Source organism: Alligator sinensis, unplaced genomic scaffold, assembly GCF_000455745.1.
Source record: "Alligator sinensis unplaced genomic scaffold, ASM45574v1 scaffold1043_1, whole genome shotgun sequence".
In the NCBI taxonomy this organism is placed as follows: Eukaryota; Metazoa; Chordata; order Crocodylia; family Alligatoridae; genus Alligator; species Alligator sinensis.
In genome coordinates this window covers 637,021-656,274 of record NW_005842576.1, presented here as the reverse complement: position 1 = coordinate 656,274, position 19,254 = coordinate 637,021, and positions in this window count along the sequence as shown.

Below are 19,254 nucleotides of genomic sequence, written 5' to 3'. Positions count from 1 at the left end.
TAATGGGTAAATTTTAAGTCTTTTTCTAGGAGGTGTGTATGGGGCAAGAACTGCACACAATAGGGAACCTAAGCAAAGACCTAATTAAGATTGAATTTCCTAAAATCTCTCTCAAACATGTACTCAAGGGCTAAGTACAGACAGTCAAAAAGCCCAAGACTGGATCAATTTGATCTTTGCAAGTTAGTCACAGCTGCGTAGATTAAACCAATAAACAAGTGAACAGGTATTTACTTTTGATTCTGGAAATGCAGCCACATGTTTGCAGTAGCTCAGGCCAGAAGCTAGGGGATGCTAAAACATGCCTTCTTGCTTGGCTGGAGCAGACAACTTGGGTCAAGGGTAGCCCACCTGCCCTACGAGCAGGGGTTTGTAGGGGAGGTGCAAAGCATTCTGGGATGCTGGGGGGCTGAGAGTTGATTTGAATCTGGAGGGAATCAGAAGTTTGATAAACCTATTTAACCTATATCAGTCAAGTCTGACATTACATCTATCCAAGTTTATTTCAAACAAGTTTTGCCCACTTTGAAAGCACTTTATGTGCATTGAACGTCTGTTGTGTTATAGATTTGAACCAGTTTTCAATCACTTATACCGGCTTATGTGAAATTTCTGTCCTTAGCCCAGCACCTGCTAGCAATACACTAATAGTTCTGGTAAACAGCTTAATGGGCCAAATTTTGCACAAGATTTCTTGAATAATTGGAGATGAATCTGCCACCCTTGAGGCTGCCACCCAGGGCTTTTTCTTTTTAGTCTCTAATAGGGCAAATGAGTCTATTTGCATCTTGACAGAATGGGATGTCCATGTGTTGCCTTACAGTGCTGCTGTTACTGAGCTGTGCTTTAGTACTAATTTTTGGAACTATTAAAGCACAGAGTAGTAACCGCCCATACTATGCCATGCGCGTGGTGCATGGTCATTTTTAGCAGCTATTTTGCCATAGTGGTGTGTTATAACAGGGGAGCATGCCACTACTGCAAAGTAGCTGCTGGTTACTAGGGTTGTGCGAAGCTTCGGTCCCTGATTCGATTCGGTGGAGATTTGGCCCGATTCGGTGGCCAAATCTCCGACTCTAAATTGAATCAAGAGACCCTTTAATCTCTCTGAATCAAATCGGAACCCTCCAAATCAGTTCAGAGAGATTCGGAAAGATTCAGTGATTCATAGGCACACTTTTAAATGTTTTTTCTACATTCCTCAAGGTACCAGGCGGTTTGTGAATGATGCAATGGTGGCCTGAATCCATGGGGGGCTCCCCAGCTTACTCGGCAGCAGACTCAGAAGTGGACCAGAAGCACTTACAGTCTACTTCTAGGTCTGCGCGGGAGCATGAGGTGGGGGGCCTTCTGCGGCCCCCCACCCCATGCTCAGTGACTGCTGCCTCCTGGGTCCTGGGAGGCACCCAGATTCTCCCCACAGCTGACCAATGAACTGGAGGGGCATGGGGGAGCCATGTGCTCCCCAGTGGACCCAGAAGTGGACCAGAAGTACTTCCAGTCCACTTCCAGATTCACCACCAAGCATGCGGGAGGCCCCTCACACGCTCCTGTGGGACACTCCATCTGCCCCACCATTGCAGCATTCACAAGCCATGCCTATTACCTAGAAAAATGTAGAAAAAATATTTAAAGCTGTGCCTATGGCCAAATTGCTGATTCTCTGAATCAGCATCAAATCTTCAGATTTGATTCGGCTGAATCAAATTAGGACAGCGATCCAAATCAATGCACTGAATCACTGTCCCTGATTTGGGCCAAATCTGAATCTAAATCAAATACGGCCTGCTTTGCACACCCCTACTGGTCACATGTAGACACCTGCAGATGCTATGTCACCGTAGCATGTCACTGCAGCAACGCAGTATCACGTGTAGATGTGCCCAATAATAACTAAAACTGATGATTGATTTTCAAGTAGCAATGTAAACAGCATATTTCTGCTGACTCGGGAGTTACATTTCATTATTTTCTAATTAAAGCAAAACCACTCTGTTTTAGTTAGGTTTAGAAAATAATCTGTGGTATTATACAGAAATAACAGGGAAACAAATCTCTAATTCAACACTATCTATCAATGGATGTGCGACTATAGAGACCAAACTATAGGTTGCTGAAGAAAAATATAATAGCACTACAGATTCTTTGCAGTACCTAGCTCCAGGCTACATATCCCCAGATAAAAGGCAGCACTTCATTGAAGAAACAAGAAATTTGTCAATGCTGGCTTTTCAAGCATGCCGAGTTATCCACCAGGAAAGGGTTAAAGGCAAACTCAGCTGTACTGGAGCAAGAATAGTTGCCACAAACTATGAGACTTGATTGCAGAGTGCTTGCCTATGGTCAGTTGCATCTTGTAATTCCATTAGGGTGTGAGATTCAAATGCAGAATTAGCTGTTGCCTACGCAGAATTATGTTAAACATGGCCCAGACTGAAAATCAATATTCTGCTTAAGTAACTGGCCCTCCAGTAATTTAATGAAGCTAAATTGCATTACACCGAGGTAAGGTGGTGGGGGACCATTTTGTCTCAAACCTTCCATTATACAGTGACTGTACAGCTGTATGCCTAAAGAGAAATTAAACACACACACACATTTCTTCTTGAAGTTGGAACAGTATTTTTTACACTGGATTATTTGTTTTCTACCTTAAATTAAAACTACAATAAATAATTTGCAGTCCCATAATTAGGAGTGAACCAGAGTCTTATAATAAGGGGGGAAATGCTACTAGAGTATTAAAGGATTTTTTTACTTCACAAGTAAAAAAATGAAAAAGACATTAAATGTTAGATCTGTATTAAAAATGTAATTCTAAAGGGTTTAAATCTATGACATGTCTACACTGAATTAATTAAATTCATGATCTGATCAAGAACTGGAAAGCTACCTTGGAGCTATCTCTTAAAAATGCTATGTATGTACATGTCAAAATAGGAATTAAAAAAAAGCAAGCCTTTGATTTATTGGCAATTCATGCATGCATTATTGTGCTTTTTCCCCTTGTAGTAGGAAGCAAGTCAAAGTTTTATAAAGCACCTGAAACCTTCACCATACACCTCTATTAAAGGGAACTTTCTCTCATAAGATGATTGTACTGAAACTCTAAACCATCCTCTATGAATACTCTCATTATGACATCCACGACTATATAACTTGTGTTAAAACTGATTGACAAGAACAAAGAGGGTACAATTACATTATGCAGTACTCGTACTGCACCTTCTTTTATTTATTATTCAGCTACAAAACTTCAACTGGAAGAAACACTTCAGAGTTTCATGTCGAGAAGACAGAATTAAATTGACAATAATTCTGTTCTGTGTGGTATGAAGTAATGCTGATTAGAGGTTATTTCCCCCTAAATCATTTGTCACATTGCCTTATATAAGGGTAGAACAGACTTCAACCATGTGTAGCTGTAGTGGTATCTTTGGGGAAATACAGGCAGTAGAGTATGTATTGTTAAAAAGAAAAAGAGTGATTTGCATGCTCAAACCTTATTGTTCTTGCTTGTCATAGTCTCCTAATTTTGCAGTCTATTAGAATGTTCATATTTAAAGCAGTTAAAACTCATATGCTTTACTGATGCAGAATACAAAATATAATCAAAACCATTTAAAAACAAATGGTTGATACAATCCCTGTGTAACATAGCAAAACACTATCACAGTTTGAAATTTTGGAAAGGTGCAAAATGCAGAACAAATATCTTAAATGTGCCAATAGTGTTTTATAAATGCTGGGCTAGGTTTGTCCTTATCAACAAACTATTGCAGTTGAACAAGTAAAACAAATTTTCTTTTAGGGCTATTTTTTTTTTTGAGGAGGAGGGGAACTGGCTTAGAAATAGTCCTCTAAACCAATGTTCAGCACGAGGTCCTTTTCCAGCCCCCAGAAAATATCAGTGGAATTTCCAAAGGTGTCAGAGTATGTACTTCACCCTATTCTCACATTTTAATACCAGATGCCATTGTAAGACAGGCAAATCAATCAAAAATATTTATTAGGTTATTAAAGTGAAATTCCACCACTAGTGCTGCTGCTGGACTCAATTTTATAGAGAACACATACAATGCCACAAACTAAATGATAGGGGACCAGTAGCATGTACCCTACTTTCCTCACTTTTCAAAGCAGTAGCAAGCACCACAGATAACTGAATAATCAAAAGATTACCTAATAAAATATTCATTCTCCATCTTTTCATAACTTGTCTGCTTATTCCCATGTAATATTCTTTCATATGAAAAGAGCAACATGTTGCGATGAGTCCACAAGATGGCCATTAACTGGATGCTTTTGACACAGGCATCAGCAGGTAAATAGTTAAAAATACTAGCATTAATATCTGGAATTACCACAACCCTCTGATTTTTTCACTTAGTGCTATGTTCCTATTCAAAACAGGCTTAACTGAAGTTTCTGAAATGATACTGATCATGCTTAGCCCTGTCACCGCTTCAGCAGCACCCATAGCAGAGATCCATTGTCAGCAACTGGTAAATAGAATAGGGTAGAAAAGGATAGTAGAGCATCAGTTTATAGTCTGAGACTTAAGGGGCAATTTTTAACACCAGAAGAGCTAGACATTTCATTTAAAATGAAAATGAAAAATTAGAATCTGGAGAAAATAGTAAATTGCACAAAAAATCTGCAGGGAGACCCTAAATCCTCAGCATTTGTCAATTCTCTACACCCACAGATTTCTATTGTCTTGGATAATAATGCTGCGCAGCCAGCTGAGTCATTTTCAGGCTGTATGTTTTGGGAAGTGTCATTTGTGTACAATTAATGTGCCCAATTCTGCTCCCATTGAAGTAAATTGCATAATTCCTGTTGACTTTAGTCAGGGAGGCAGGTTGAGAGGAGTGTTGCTCTGAGCCACATACAGAGTGTTCATTATTCACTCTTCTAAATATTACAGGCCTGATTCTGCAAACCGTTACTTGCATGAGCATAGGCTTTGTGGGTGGAGGGTTGCAGGATCAAACAAGTGATTTCAATACCATCGTGTCATTTTGCTAAATTTACATCCTCTAATTGTGCTTTCACTGACCAGACAAGATCAGCAAATTAGTCAGCGCTGAACTTGAGAATTCTTTAGCATTTGACTAATGCTCTATTCCATTGTGGTGAAAGAGTCAACATTCTCCATATTTCCTAGACAATTATTTTCAAATCTGCATTATCATCATCAGACACAGGTTGTAAGACAAAATGAGGTAACTCAGTGTAAGAATGCAATAAAGCAGTTTCTTACACTGTATTGACAAAGAAAACTAAACATGAAAAATGATTTCACACCCCCGAGTATGATATTGATAAGGGAGTTTTATCACCAGATACCAGATCCACACTTTTTTACCTCCATTTTCCCTCCAAAGATTTTTCTTTTTTTTTTTCCTTTAATTTTAACCCTTCATTTCTTAATGGATGGCAACAAATCATCTTAACAGGTTTGTTAATCATTCCCCCATTTAAAGAATTTGTTTTACTAAAACAGCTGCACCCTGGAAACAATTTCATTCTTATTTTTGCATGCACTAGGACTCCTCATTGCAGAACTCAGTTTCTGGATTGTGCTCACTCAAGATACCATATTGTCTGATTTTTTTTATCAGTTGAATGTCATTTGATTCAACAAGAGAAACATGTTATGTGCTTTAGAATGCAGGGTCCTTTTGAGCAATATATTCAGCAATTTATTCCTAAAGATGAACCTTTATGTTAAATGATAGCTCCACTGGGATTTTTGTTAAGAATTCTGGCTAAAAAAGAAATGGATTTTCTGAAATATCTTGACTGATTAGTTTAGCTTATTCCTTCTGTTCCTATTTACATTTAGTGTTTTGATGATGTTAAATTCTACAAATGAGAACAGTTTTAAGTGTTCCTTTCAACACCCCCTGCTTTTTCTGTTTGATTTCTCTTGCTGATGGTCTGTTGTCAATGCTGAATGCTGGAATTGTTGTTGAGCAAGCACAGCTGGATGAATTAAAGTCTCTCCAGTAACTTAAACCAGAAATGACTTCATCTCTAAACTTTCCATGTAGCACAGGTCAGAGCTCTTAGTATGGACAAAAATAATGGGGTTACTAGGAAAATAGAAAAAGTCAGTAGTATATGTCAAAAGATAGAACACAGTTTACAATCGCTCTGTGCATTTGAAATAATTTCTCTATATAGACTCACATGCTTTTGGAAAGGGAGATTTGTGGAGATGTTTGATAAGTAACTAGTTATAATTTCACGTCCAACATGTGTGTAGGTATCTCTATAGCTATCTAATGATATGATCTGTTCTATTTATATAACTAACGAGATATAAAGACAAACAATTTTCTAATTTTGAAAAAAAAAAGATTGAAGTGTTGAACACAACATTTTTGGTTGTTCACAATTTTCCCTTGCAAATATTTCAATGACGGCTAAGGCAGATTTTAAAGGGTAACTTACTCATTTAACTAACAGGAAATAATATATACAGAAACACAGCCTTGATGCTGCTGTAATCAAGACTTGCTGTACTTTCTACCTCACTCTCTGCAGCTGGTTCCCTCCTCTACATAAACGTGTGTGTGTGTGTGTGTGTGTGTGTGTGTGTGTGTGTGTGATTCTAACTGTGAAGTGTTAGGGGAGATTAGGGTGTTGCTTACAATTGTGCAGAATGTGTTGAGACTTTCGACTTCCTTCTGAAGCTTAACCCTTTACAGCACCATTTTTCTTTTAGTTTTATAAAATAACATGGATGAACAAATTCCAGAACCGCAAACCTCTCTTGTAACATTTAGACCCTGCCAATAATAAGGCTGCTGCCTGCTTCAAGGGGAGCACTAGAAATAATCTGCCCGAGAGATGCAAAATGTTGTGATGATCTCCTTAGGAACAAAGCCTGTGCCCTCCCCCGCCCCTTTTAGGTGTTGGTGGGGGGCAGCATACACACTCATTCATTTTATAACCAGGCTGATCTACTTTCTTTTGGGGCAACTAAATCCTGGCTTCACCTTTTCACATCTCTTTCCAAGTGATTTGCCCTAGTTGGGAAAGTAACTCAGTCTCTGTACTCCCCTAAGCATAAAAGCTGTGATTCTGACTGGCAGTTACACAAACCACACATGAGCAAGGCGAGAGCAGAGGGTGATTCTCAATCAGTCTGGACATTTCATCAGTCTTCTTAATCTCCTGTAAAGTAGTAAATTGTTTTAAACATTTCCATGTCTTCTCTCTTTGGTCTAATTCACATAGTCCAAAACAGATTCGGTCCACAAAGTTGTCTGTGCTTCTGGAATATCTGTTTTCATTTCACTCTCCTCTACTAGCTGCTTATTTTCTTTTTTCTTTCATATGCTCTGGTACCATTAGCAGATGTTCATGATTCCTCTGTAGAATGTTTCCACAGTTTGTGATCACCGTATATGAACGAGGTGACATTTCTTACATCACTGTAATTTGTTATGGGCAATGAGTATCATGCCAAATTCTCATGCTTTTCTTTAATTCAGTGGTCGGTAACCTTTTTTTACAGTGGCAGGCCAGAATGACCCATCTGAGGACCAAGGCAGGCCAGCTCTGGGATCCAGCCCCAGCTGCTGCTGCAACCACTTCTTCTCCCTCTTGCCAAGCCATGACACAAATGAAGCTTTTAACCACCTGACTGGTACAGTGCAGAAGAAGACACCCCACTGCTGAACACTACCAAAACCTCCTGGTCTGTGGGCCGGATCCAGCCTACATGCCATAGGTTACTAAACCCTGCTTTAAATGTGTGTTAAAGAGCTTGTGCCTCTGTTATAATTGTTCCATATGTATCATCTTGGGGAAAATCTTTATCCTATATCCTGTGTTGTACATGATTACAATATTAAAATTCTACCAGTTATTTTAGGCTTTGCAACGGTATTTCTCCATAACTGATTAGTAATTATTTTGGCACTTCCATTACTTTAGGTGGAAAAACAAATTATTTTAGGTGGATATTCAAATCCACTAACATACTTGATTCTGTATAGTTAAATCTATGTTTTATCGGTAAATTTAGCAAAAATCCGGGGATTCTTTATTCTTGAATTCTGGTTTAATATCTGTTATTACAATTCTCAGAAATATGTCATAAAAATATGGACATTATATACCCGCTGAAGCCGTGGTATCTAATTGCAATTACTTCGAAAAAAACTGATAAGCTATTCTATAATTATCAGGTAGTCAGCATTTTCCTAGCATTGTGACTTGCAGGTGCGTCATGCAGTAGTCTAGCGTCTATCTGTTGGGAATCTCTGTATATCACGTAAGTTCCTGTGTCTTCAATTCACACACTTTCAGTCTTGCAAAATCTTTTATTTGGGGCATCACGAGGTGAAACGAAACATTGCTGGTGCAGAACATTCCAAAAGACAAGCGCAAGAAGTAAAATCTGCCAAACAGTGTACTGAATGTGAACATTTTGAAGTTTCCTGTATCCAAGGGGATCTGCCAAAAACCTACCAGTACGTAGGCAAGTAAAAATGTAGCCCTTCTTCAAATCCTTATGGTCAGCACATAGGCTGAGCCTACTCTCTTGTTTCAGACCAGTCACTACAAAGTAAACCTCTGCCTCATATCTCTTCTAGTCTAAAGCCATACCATCTTCTCTCCCACTCTGCAGCAGGCTCTCGTCAGGCAGCACACAGTAGGTTCTCCAATCTCCCAAAAGGGTACAATGTATTTTACCAGGTTATATCTCTGTCCTTTGATCGGGTACTCATGTGATACAATTAGCTCATTCACATTTGATTCAGATTTGGTACTGAGTTTCCATGGCTTCTACCTGCCTGGCTGGCTATCAGATGTTCGAAAGGAGACACTTCTTCCAGACTTCCCAAGTCCCCTGCATGCCTAAGCAATGACTGATTACAGTCTGTCCCCAAGTAGCCTTTCACCCACCTTTTTACTGTAGGAGCCCCAAACTCTCTTGTATTAAAATGAGCAAGATTTTGAATATGTCAAGTTTTCCAAATGATCATTTTTCTAGGGACACAGTAAGTCTCAAACCTTTTCATTACACCTTCAGAGCTCTTTTTCCTTCCCTTTCTCCTCCCGATCATCAATTTGAAATGCATTGCATACACCCTGCACAGCAGCCCCCAGTCAAAAACAGTGGAATTTTGTTGCTCATCTTCCATTTTACTAGCCCCTATGGCTTTCAGACACAGTTCAAATTGCTGTTTGAACCTTTTCCAGAACTCCTCAGCATTCCCCCATAATTTTTAAGGCTGATGGGGGATTTACATGTTGCAGTCACACAAGCTCCACAGCAGCCATTTTTATTTTACCTTTCTCCTTGCTGTAGTCAGCATCACTTACATCAAACATTTGTACTCTTCTCTTGGGCTGTCAGCACTCTGTGCCTTCCATATGATTGTATGATGTGGTATGTTCAGTGACGTTTGAGGCAGATGCTAGGACAACTTAAGTAGGAAGATATTATTTATATAGTAAACACAGTAGTGATGCTGTTATAAACTAGACTAACTGTATTTCTGCTTCAGTCTCTGTAACTGGTTGTTGGGTGTTTCTGCGTGTGCACGCATAGGTAAAAGACAGAGGTCTCAACAAGAAGTACAATAATGCAGAGTGACCTTAAAGATGTGTGAATATTAAACTTCCTGCTCAACCTTACTCTTAATAGCACAAACACACTAAAATTAAATTCATTCTTGAGTTTCAATAAATATTTGTAAGTAATTGCATTATTCATATTACTGAAGTAGACATATAATTTTTGATGGGTGGGCATACAAATTACATCTTGGAATTAAAAAGTTCTTATTAAACTGCTGACCAATTTAAAACTGATTTCTGCTCCAATATTTTGTTCTTGTTCTTAATCCTGATTTGTTATGTTTAAGAAAATACTAAACTCTGCCACAGCCAAAGAAACTATTGAGAGCTCTAGATAAGAAGAGTTGGAGTTATGAAATGTTGTGATCCATCTGCAAAGTCTGTTCTTTATTCAAATCAATTGTGGGTGTGGTTTCATCTGAGGGATGTTCCCACGATAGTTGGTTGGAAAAATGAAGGAGACATCCTCATAAAAGAGGGAATAGGTACCACAAAACTACTTACCTAAAGTCTTCTGGATCTATAAAATGTCATGTAATCAAAGTCTGAGTTCATGAATAAAATGTCTGTGATCAGTCAAAAATAATGTTTCGTATTGATGTTTTAAAGAATGAAATAAAATGTATTAGACACGTGCATTTTGGAAAGGTCTGGTAAATTGAAAGTGCTTCCGAATTCATTCAAAATTTTTGATTTGCTTTACTTCTAAATTATTCTTTTCATATGTGCTCATTTGAACTATTAAAGAGCAACACTGTGCATGTTTCTATATTCCATGTAATTTCTTGCTACTTGCATTATATATTCACTTTTTTAAGGAAGCTTATAAAGTATATCCTTAGCAAATCAAAACAAACCCCTTTAGTCTCCTTAAAAAGGTCACTGGAAAATACACGATGGCTGCATCTACATGTGCACTTTACTGTGGAGTAGACTAATTAGCTGCAGAGTAAAGCATCACCATCCACACGTGCGACAGTATTAGGTCACAGTGAATTAATTACCACTGCCATAAGATAGTACTATCTGAAACAGTACTATCTTACAGCACAGTCATTAACTGTAATTAAATGCAAAAGTAGATGCTGCCTGCAGGCATAAATTGCACCTGGTTAGCCCAGACAGCTGGGGGGCAGACTCTTGCCTGCCACCTGCCACACAGCTCCACACTTTCAGCACCTCTGTGCCCCTACCAACCCCTCAGCCCCCCGATACCACCACCTGGAGCCCAGGGCAGAGAAGGGTTTGCGCAGCCCTGGCATTAACTGCTGTGCCCTGGTTCAAATTGCTGCTGTCCCAGGCACATGTGTAGATGCTGTGCTTGGGAGTAATTTACTCTGGCTCAAACTCCTCCAGAGTTCATTGCTTCAAATTAATTGCACATGTAGATGCAACCTGTGTAACCTAAAAGAAGTATTCATTATTTACACTGAGACTGAGCCAAAATCCAGTGAAACCTGTAGACAAACTTTGGATCAGGCACTTGAGCAACTGGATTATTGTATCATCTTCACTCTAACCCACACTACAACCTTTCCCTAAGTTCCTCACGTCCTCCTTTGATTCTTGTCTTCACTTGAGACCTAAATCAACAAATATACACAATTGACTTTTTTCAGCCAAGTCAATGAGCCTCATGCTCATAAGCAGTGTGCCAGGTCATGCGCATTTGCAGGATTGGGTTCTTTGGAGCACAGGGCTCCATCTTCATTAATGGAATCATTAATATCTGTAGAAATAGAAAATTTAAAAAAGCATTGTAACTCACTGACCATTTCAGCCACAATTCTAGAAATGTGTATCACATAGAAACACAAATTCCTTAATCTCAGATGTAATGTGACTTAACTTCACTATTTTATACCATTTCAAATGTTAAAATTGATAGTCATATGCAGTAATAGCTTTAAAAAGGAGTTGCTTATGACATTAAAGACCCAATCCTGCTTTCTTCATGCATGTCAAACTCACAATTAAAGGGAGATTAAGATCTGCAATGTTTGGCAAGTCAATCTGTGCAGCTAAGACTATCTTGGCATTTCTACTTTAAAATTGTATTGTCAAGGCACTTTAATCTGTTTGTAAAGTTTTCTCTGGACTGAAACTTGACAAAATACCTGAATAAATCAAGGTCTCCACCTAGGCAAATATAATTATCGTTATAGAGCTATGAAGGCATTTTAAAAAGGAAAAATCATGAGGTATGATTTTGTTTGTTTGTTTGTTTTCCACATTAAATTTAAAATTCACTTTGATTTTAAGCTAATATTTTGTAAACTGTAAAATTCTTCCCAAGTGTAACCTTTACTGATTTCAATTGGAGTTTATATGTGGGATTATTTTGCCCCCTTCATTCTTTATGAGGTATTTTAAAAATAAAATTATGAATGACACTTGTTTAAAAAAGCATCCATTTCATGCATATAGGTGCTCTTTTTCAAGAGGAATTTCATTTGGATTTCAAGCAGATAGCTATGCATATGTACGGCAGTCAGAGAAGCTATGGCCTGTCATTTCAATAAAACATGTATGAAAGCATCCCTAAGCACCCACTGACATGTCAAGAATACATGGTGTAAGAGTGTGTCCGTGTCAGCATTGACAAGCTGAACCTTAATGGCTCTAAAGCAGCCTTTATGGTTTACTGTTTCAGTAATCCATCTAATATGGAGTGCTCAACTAAATCCAATGATTTTGAGAACCCGCTCTGTCCTAGACTTACCCACAAAGTGCCGAGGTAAAAGAGAGGTTTCCAAACAGTGGGTGATCCTATCAGGGTGTGTGCCAAAATAGTTAAGCACAACAGAATAAATGAAGAATAGAGCTTTAGTCTAATCCCCGAGTTTCCTTCTGTGGATGTTGAGAGAGATCACTGTTGATATTTTACTGTAGTTTTGGGGAGATTTAAAATTTTATCAAGCTAGCACTATTTTGGACTTAAAAAATACTGGAGCAAGAGAAGAGGTGCTATAAACCAACTGTAAAAATGTTCAGTATTTAGAGCACAAATAAGAATGAAATAATGTTTGCTGTATCAGTTTTGAGCCTTATCCAGACTTCTCTATTTGGACAAAACTCCTGTACTGCAGGACAGGATCAGCCACTAAGTTTCTAAGTGTTAGTAGACAACACTTCATTTTAATTGGGAACGTAAATTTATGGAAAGTCATAGCACTTTGCATACATTGAGAAAGACTCACAACACTCCTCTGAGAGAACCAAATTATGGCTCTCATTTTAAAGGGTAGGCAAAATGAGGTTCAGATCCCCTGGAGTCCTGGCTTGCATAACTTTTTCTAACCACTAGACCCCTAGCCAACATCTTCTCATTGGCCTCAATGTTCTATCCATATGACATGGGAATCTGCTATGGAAAACAATAGAAATTCTGCACACAGGGCATGTCTACATGAGGTGCTACAGCACCATAGCTCATCAGTATGGAGACATAGCATCTGCAGACCAAACCGTGATGCCAATGGCATGTCACCATAGTAACGAGCTACTCGTTATAGTGCATTGCCATGGTGATGTAGCTGCTAAAAATAACCATGAGCAACCAGGACAGTGCAGTAACAGCTGTTACTACGCCATCATTTAGTACTTCCTAAAATAAGTACTAATGACAGTGCAGTAACAATTGCACTGTGGGGGGCACATGTAGATGTGCCCACAGACTGGTTGTAGGTTTGACACAGCCCAGTCCTATTCCCGGCACTGTCTTCAGAGTGGGAGTTGGGGAGGGAGCAGAGAGAGTTCTGTCTGGGGGGTTTTCAGCCAGCCCTGGAGGGTGGGGTGGGTGGATTGAAGCTCTCCCCCATAGCTCCTTCCTCTCCCTTCCTCCCCACCTCCCCCATTCTTAAGACAGTCCCAGGGCTGGGAGAGTGGGAGAGGCAATTGGCTGGGCTAGGGGAGAGCGGCTGAAGACTCACAGCCACTTCAAATTACAGCTGGATCCCCCAACCCCTGGGTCCCAACAGTGAACATCTCTTGGGTCCAGGGGATCACTGTAACTCATGGCTCTTCCTGCAAAGCACCATGAGTTACAGTGGGGAGCTGCACTTCCATCTATGCCCAACGAGAAATAACCATAGTTGTTTGCCACTACAATACATTCAGTTTCCAATACACTGTTAAATGACAAAACAAAGCCAAATAACATAATGTCATGTTTTGAAAGAAATGTCATTTTTCTTCATACCTACATTTTGAATTCCTGTTTCCTCCCCATTTTTAAAGTATTTATTTCTCAAATTACTAAGTGGCAAGTCATAGCTGGGTACTTAGGGAGAAAAGGCTATATCTTCAGTCCTCATTTATCCTGCAAGGGGCAGAGAGAAGCCCTTGTAAATACAGTCTCATTCCTTTTCCCCTCCTTCCCCAGCCCCTGACATTCTATCACACACAGGAGACTACATAGCCATTCAATTGCTCTCTATCCACACCATCTCTTTTCAAGCCCTACTTCACTCTCTTGTCTTTCATATATACTCCACAGATTTCCTTGCTGAAGAACCCAACTATGTTAACTGCCTCAGTAGGAAACACATCGTATCCACACAACACAGGCCATATAACTAAGCAGAAGTCAAAGGACACCTAAGATCACTCACATTTCCTGGAGGCCACTTATTTTTCCCCCAAGAAGAAAGAATAATAGACTATCTTGTGTATGCAGGCATTATAAGAGATCCCATGTGAGGACTGTATCACTTGGCCAACTTACTCAATAGAACCCCTTCTTTAGGGTCTACCAGATGCCAGGAGCAGTGCACAGCTGCCAGAGGGGTAAGCAGAGGGTTAGCAGAGTGGGTGGGATGGGAAGTGGCTCTCAAGGGAAAAAGAGAGGGAAGGAACTAGAAACAACCACTTAACATCTATTTAGAGCCTAGGAGCATTTGTGAAAGCCATCCCCATTACTGTTGAAAAGATGCAAATTTGGTGAAATAATCAGCTGTATGGCTTCAGGCTGTTTCTCAAGTACCCTGATTCTTTACAGTAGTGAAGGTATTAGTGTAAGACATACAGCAAGGCCAAGTTCATGTTGCTCAGAGGTAGCCCCGAACCAAACTCCACCAAGTGCTATAAAACAAGATTTGTTATCCTGGAAAGCATTGACAGTTCATCCAATAAAGCCCAAAAAACAGAATCCTTAAGGGTGGTTACAGGGGTGCAAAAAGCACAGCTCACAGGCATGTATGACAAAGAAAACATGAGTTGTTTGTGAATGTTCAGTACCCCTTTTCTTCACCAAGTTTGTCAATTCAATGTTGAATATAAGTCAATTAAGGCAAGAGCATTGTTTCAAGTTTTACATCAAATATCTCTTCATATATGTAGGGACTCTCTCGTCTACAAATGAAGAATATAAACTAAACTATGCCCTGCACACAGTGTTTGCTTTGTATTTAAAACACATGAGCAACTGAGGAGTAGCACTGCTTTAAAACCTCGCCTTGCATTAGAAAATAGCTAAACATATGACTTAATGCAAGGTGCTAATCCATTTCATGTCTCTAGGATTCCCTCCCTTCCCCCACTTTCCCTCTCACCAACTCCCCCTTGTTTTATCTGGCTAAACTTTTGGAACAAATTAACAATACAGTTAAGAACAATCATGCATTTAACATTAAAAAAAATCTGTCTTTTAAACCATACTAGTGGAAGTGGTTCTCTTAAATAATGTAGTTATAACCAGCTTAAAATGCCACCGTGCATAAACTATATATTTGATTAATTTAGGAATGACAAAATATATTTTTTAAACACTAATTTCCTTGATTCAGATAGAGGGCTAGCTCTTAGTCATTTAACTTAATCATTATAATTCCAACCATCCATACAATCTTTTCTTATACAATGATTTAAAATAAGTGTCTCAGAAAGGGAAAAAAAATCTTCCTATAACCAGGTAGCTACACAATTTTTACACAGGACATGTAATATGCTAGAGAATAATATAGGAAGACATTATTTTGTTTTTTGAAATATTAATTGTTTTCATGTAAGGATCATGAGAAAACAGTTTAAGTTGGTTTATAACACAGTGGGGAAATAAAACTTAAGTCAGAGAGAGTGTGTATCTGCGTGTACAACAGAGTTTAAAGTATGATATGCATATCTTTATGCATTATGTATTCAGTTTTCTCACATTTTTCTCAGTGGACAGATATTGTGCTATAGTTTTCAGAAAACCTTAGAAAAACATTTCAACAAATTGTATTACTTGTCTATACAGATACTATAAGCAACACAAAATAAGCAAGGAGAGTCTTCATCACATAATACTGTTTTGATTTTTTTCTCCTATTTCCTGTAACAACATAAAAGATACTGTTATGACAAGTTCTCTGGTAGTTCTTTCTTTCATTTATAATTTAACCACAGCCTATATAATCAAATCAGAAAAATGTGGATCATGATTAGTACAACAATCAAATACAGTTGAGCTTCTTAAGTAACTCTGAGAACAACACAAAAGATAGCAAAAAAGAAGGGAAAAAAGAAAGGGAAAAAACCAGTGCTAGCATATCTGAAAATATGTGGTATTTCTTTAATATTTCATTTTAAACTACCTAATTGTGTTTTTAAGCTTCGGTTCCTGTAATTTTGCAAGACGAGGCATTCCAGTGAGAAAACATATGGTAAGGGATTTTTAAATCACACAGCTAGAGTGCATCATAGACTTATCTGCTGCTTTAGTGTCACAAAAATCCACCACTGAATTTATCCAGTCACCCATTAAAGAAAGAAAAGAATTAAAGGAAAAGGAGTTTTAAAATCCCCTAATGTTACAAAAACTATTGAAAAGTGACATCAGGTTCAAACCACAGTTGAGGTAGATTCTCATGACTTCTTACAGAAAGAACAAGTGACAATTAGCTATCTCTAGTCTACTAGTTATTTTAAGACACTGCATAATAAATATTGTATTCAGTGGTCTAGAAATCTTTATTAAAAAACATCTTGTAATATAGACTTGGTTGAAGTGAGTTCCAATGAATTTCCTAATTTGTACTCAAGTAGACTTTGATGACCCCTTTTAGCGCTATTCTAAGATTACACATACACAGGTATGGTCTTTATTTGTAAAGGCAATTCAAAGTATACTTTAGTTCAGGACCTGTTAAAAGACAAGAATACATTTTACAGCAGAGAAACTGAATCAGCACTTTATGCAGTACTTTCAGTGGAGATATAAAGATATAACAGAATAGTGACAAACTTTGTCATTTGCATGCCAAACATAGAAGGCAATGCCAAGCATTTCAACTAATATATATGTTCCATAAATATTTTTCATCCAGTGTACACTTGGTGTGAAAATGAGGCATTTTAAATTGAGATGCAGAACAGCACAGGATTTTTTTCCATTAGTCAGATTTCTCCTTAAGTTGTATTGTTTCCACTTATCAGAAAGTGTTTCCTGTACCATAATACTATGTAATAGGAGGACATACACTAATACTAAATTGCAATGGAATTGCATACTACATCCTCATGATGAAAGATGAGCTCATGAATAATGTTATTAGAATAAATACCAAAGGAAATCACAGTGATTTGGAACTAATATAAAGTACCACTAATTCTATGGGAACCAGAGTTAACAGAAACTTTTAAGTATTAGAGGTTAATTCTTGAATCCCTCGGTAAATGCTGTGATAAGTATGTCAAATTAAATTAATCATTTAGATGTAGACATACATGGCATTTTGAAAAATGTATAATTAGACATGGTCCCTGCCTCAAAGAGCTTCCAGTTATTTATTTGTATGCATTATGAACACAAACATTCCTTTTGAAAAGCTCTCATTTACACGAATGGCAAAAATGGTAGATAACACTGCTTATAAATCTGTGCAAGCTCCTCTCTCCTCCTCTTTGTGCTATAGCATTATCTACATTTACCTGGAATTGTCCTTTTTTAGGTGATAATCTTCCTTTTAAAAGGCAAACCCTTAACCCTTTATCCTTAAAAGATTTCCCCAAGGTTGTGTGCTTTTTTCCAGTGGGAATTTCAAAGTGTAAGGAGTGAGAAAAGTGTAAGGTGTTAATCTTGATAATTAGTGCACAAAACCAATTAGAGGTCTAAAAACCTTAAGGCACAGAAAGTGATTTTTTGTTTATTTGCTTACCTTATTAAGTTAAATATCTGTCTGAATTAATCACTAATGAATGTGAAGAAGGCTCAATAGCACTAGCTTAATGAACAGCAGTGTCAAATACATTTTACAGGGCACCAAATCACTGGGTATAGTAAGCCAAGTTACTATTCAAAATTACTTTTCTGCCCAATTTTCTGTTTGCAAAGCAGTAAATTATTTACATTTATTGTGCTTATTTAAGCAATTAAATGACTATGAATGGAGTACAAGCACATTTTAAAAATATAGAATCATTACACAACCTTACTGCTGGAAATTCATGTTATTTTCCCCTAAAGGCTGCTTCTGCCCTTTTTCTAATTTTTCTTTTACAACAATTCTTAAAACAGCCCATTATTACATTAAACATGATTTAATAAGTTATTTATTATTTTGCCTACTTTAAAAAGAAGTGCCATAGGACTTAAATTACACATGCTAAAAACAGTCTCTTTCATACTTGTATAGTCACCTTAATCTAAGTGCTTAAGTTTCCTGGATAAAGCTATACTGTACTTCATTAAAAAAGAAATAAACTATATTTTCCACGTATAAGTCATATCATGAACATCTGCATTTACAAATGTCAGATGTACTAATTGTCATGTCTTTGCATATGTGTATGAAGTAAATGTGTTCAACACTGTAGTCTTTTGGTAAAAAATAATTCTCAAATAATCTCTTAAAATACATATCCATTTATTTTTCAGTGTATGCAGAAAGGTTTTGTAGCTATTTCTCACACTGTATTCTTTAGACATTAAAAAGCAATTCAGGAAATCTTTTATTGCAGCAGATTTTGGCTACTGACATACAGAAGGAAGGTGAACTTCTGATTCATCAGCCCAGCATTTGAGAGACAAATGGAACATAATGGAAAAGAAAAAGACTAATAGCAGACATGCAGAAAAAATGAAAAGCCACAGCTTTCTAGGATCTCTTTTCCAAAAGATATTTTTTTATTATTGCAGATTTTCCAGAAAATATGAAGTCAAATTTTTGTAGCATGAAAACTTTCTTCACTATTTTAGAGATAAAATGCTCCATAAGTGTATAAATACTGTATATATAGTTATGCTCATAATACAGTGTGATTACATACACATTCTGTACACACATGAGTAAACCCATCTCCGACGTAGCTTTAATAAAATAAACAGTGATTAGCCTTACAAAGATATGTTGTGAGAACATTTAACCTGGGGAAAACAGCAAACTATCATGTAGATTTAACTGTTTCAGTGAATTTTTCTAAATGCTAGTAGTACAGCATTCATGTTAAAAAGTCCCGTGCTATTCATTAGAGATTATACTGGAGTAAACATTACAATAGCTGTAATGAACTAATTAAAAGAATCAAACACACTTAAAAGAGTCCTTGATAAAAAAAAATCAATGGTACAATCCATAATCCAGAATGGGACAGAACATTTTATCGTGATCAAACACAGCCTATCTAGTACGTATCTAAAGTCCTCTGGTCTTTGTTACTTAATGTGAT